The 2504-nt window shown below is 64.2% G+C and overlaps 1 protein-coding gene across 10 annotated transcripts in view; it reads left to right on the top strand.

Moving 5' to 3' along the window:
• The window catches only part of CACNA2D2 (calcium voltage-gated channel auxiliary subunit alpha2delta 2), a 447618-nt gene that overhangs the window by 20157 nt on the left and 424957 nt on the right, over window positions 1–2504 (top strand). For 2 of the 10 annotated variants that reach the window (XM_027837168.1, XM_027837178.1), the window contains exon 1: window positions 1528–1586. The exons of 7 other annotated variants lie outside the window; for them this stretch is intronic. The gene's annotated coding sequence lies outside the window, so the exon portion shown is untranslated. Of the gene's footprint in view, window positions 1–1527; window positions 1587–2504 lie in introns of those variants that run through there. One more of the 10 variants, XM_027837169.1, reaches the window with a different exon arrangement.

Genomic DNA, 2504 nt, shown 5'->3' on the forward strand with positions numbered 1-2504 from the left:
TAGATGAACAAGTGATGAGGAATTAAACCCAAGTCTATCTTTCTGTCTCTATCTCCCTCACTCTCTTTCTCTCTCCTCACATTATCTTGTACATATTTGCATATTTGGAATAGCAATGTGGTTCAACCGAAAGTGTGCTCTATCTGGAATCAAAGGGCCTGGGTTTGAATCTTGCCTTTGCCTGCTAACCACTTTGTGACCTTAGGCAAGTCGCTTAAGGAACCTCCCTGGGGCTCAGTTTCATCTGTAAAATGAGGGAGAAGGACTAGTGAGTTCTAAGGTTTAGTCCAGTTCTGAATCTACTTCTCCCCTAGAACGTAAGCTCCTGATCTGGTTTTGCTCTCCTGAGAACTCTCTGAAATCTGGGGGTCTGGAGGGTTCAGGCTTAGAGCGAATATGAGCTGGGGGGACGTGCATAGGACAAACTCTGCTGGACTTCGCTATGAAGGCCCTGACAGGCAGAGAGAGTGAAGACGTGTGTATGTCAGAGATCTGCTACTGACTTCCCCGCAATGTAGGGGACCGAGGTCAGGGGCTTGGGGCTCCAGGGGGTAGAAGGAGGGGCGTGTGCGCGCATGGGGGGGCAGGGGTAGTGAGACAGCGCGAGGTTAGGGGGGCGCGCAGGGCCCGGGAGCGCGCTGCAGCTCCGGCCCGCTCGTCGCCGCTGCCGCCACCGCCGCCTCTTTCGGTAGCCAGCCCCCCTCCTCCCCCCGCCCCAGCGCGCGCGCGGCTCTGATGTCGCGCGCGGGCGGCTCGTGGAGCGGAGCGGCCCGGGAGGGGGAGTGGTGGAAGGCCGCGAGAGCGAGGGAAGGAGGCGCTCTGGAGCCGAGGAAAGCACTGGCGCGGCTCCAGGCCGGGGGGCGGGGGGAGGCGGGGGGGCCGCTCGGAGGGTGAGGCGGCGGCGGCGGCGGCGACGGGCGGGCAGGTTGGCGGCTGCATATTTGAAGGAAAGTATCAGTTTGTATTCGCTCAGTGTGTTTGCTCCAGCGGCCGCGGCGGAAGCCCGAGCCCGAGCCCGAGCCCGAGCCCGAGCCGAGCCGAGCCTGCTTGGCCAGGGCAGCGCAACGCAGCGCAGCCCAGCCTTGTCCAACCTAGCCCGGCGCGGCGCAGCTCAGCCCGGGGTCGCCGCTGCCCCAGCCCTAGCCCCAGCCCCAGCCCCAGCCCCGGGGCTGCTCTCTTGCCCGGGGGCCGCCTTCCCTTGCCTTGCCTTGCTTTGCCTCGCCTTGCCTTCCTGGGGCAGGCACTCTGGACAGCGCAGCAGAGGCGCCGCGCAGCGCACAGGGCACAGGGCGGCGAGGCGAGGCCCGAGCAGGCGGCCCGGAGTCCGGCCCCCGGCCCCCGGCCGGTCCCCAGCTTCTCCCCGGTCCGAGGTGCCTGCGCTGCGCTCCGCTCTGCTCCGCTGGGCGCGGAGTCGTTCATGGAAACATGGCGGTGTCGGCTCCGACCTGCGGCGCCTCCTCTCTCGCCCGGGCTCTGTGCGGCGGCAGCGGCGGCGGCCACCTCCACCTCCACCTCCACCTCCTGCTGCTGCTGCTCGTCCTCCCGGTGCCTGGCGCCCGCAGCTACAGCTTCCCCCAGCAGCACACGTAAGTGGCCGGCCGCAGCCCGGCGTCCCTAGCCCCGGCAACTGCAGCGGCAGTGACAGCGGCAGCGGCTGGAGCCGCCGGCGGAGCGCGGAGAAGAGCGGAGCGGAGCGGAGGCGAGCCGAGCCTGGCAGGGCAGGGCAGGGCAGGGGAGGGGGCTGGGGAGCAGACAGGTTGCGCTGCTCGCAGCTGCTGTCGCTGCTGCCGCCGTCGCCGCCGCCACTGACTTTCTGGAGTCCTCGGGGCCGGGGGCAGAGGTCGCTCCCGGGAACGAAGGGGTGTGGGTTCAGAGGAGACGGAGAGAGAGGAAAAGGGGATGAAGGGATGGGAAACAGAAGGGGTGAAAGGATGGAGACAGAGGTGAGGACTCGGGCTGGAGAAAAGCGAAGAGATAAAGGGAAAGGGGGCAAGGTCGAGAAAGCGGTACACAGAAGAGAGGAGGAGACGAACAGAGGAATAGAGGAGGAGGGAAGAGGCCGAGAGGGGAAAGGAAGAAGGGAGAGAGAAGCAGAGGGGAGGGGGTAGGGCAAGAAGAAAGAGGGGGAGTGGGAGAGGCGGAGGGGAGGAGGAGAGGGACAGAGAAGGGGTAGAGCAGGGAGAGAGGAAGAGGGAGAAGGGGAGGTGGGGAGAGGGGTCAGTGATAGCTAGGTTGAGGGAGGCTGCTTAGTTCTTTCTATAAGGGATCTATAAGGGATCAACCCAGATGGACGTCGCTAGGGACCCCTTCCCTAGCCGGGTATATGCAGAAGGAGAGCCAAGCTTCTGAGATGAGATCAGAACCCCTTTTCTTTGGTAGATGGAGATGGGCTAGGGAGGGAAATAGGAAAGTTCATGAAGATGACGAGCCCCGGAGTCTCTATTTCTCTCTGCGCAGCGCACCCCTCTCTTTGACTCAGCCTGGTCTGGAGAAGTGGGGGGGGG

Source organism: Vombatus ursinus, unplaced genomic scaffold (genome assembly GCF_900497805.2).
Source record: "Vombatus ursinus unplaced genomic scaffold, bare-nosed wombat genome assembly UNPS02014820.1, whole genome shotgun sequence".
Classification (NCBI taxonomy): domain Eukaryota; kingdom Metazoa; phylum Chordata; class Mammalia; order Diprotodontia; family Vombatidae; genus Vombatus; species Vombatus ursinus.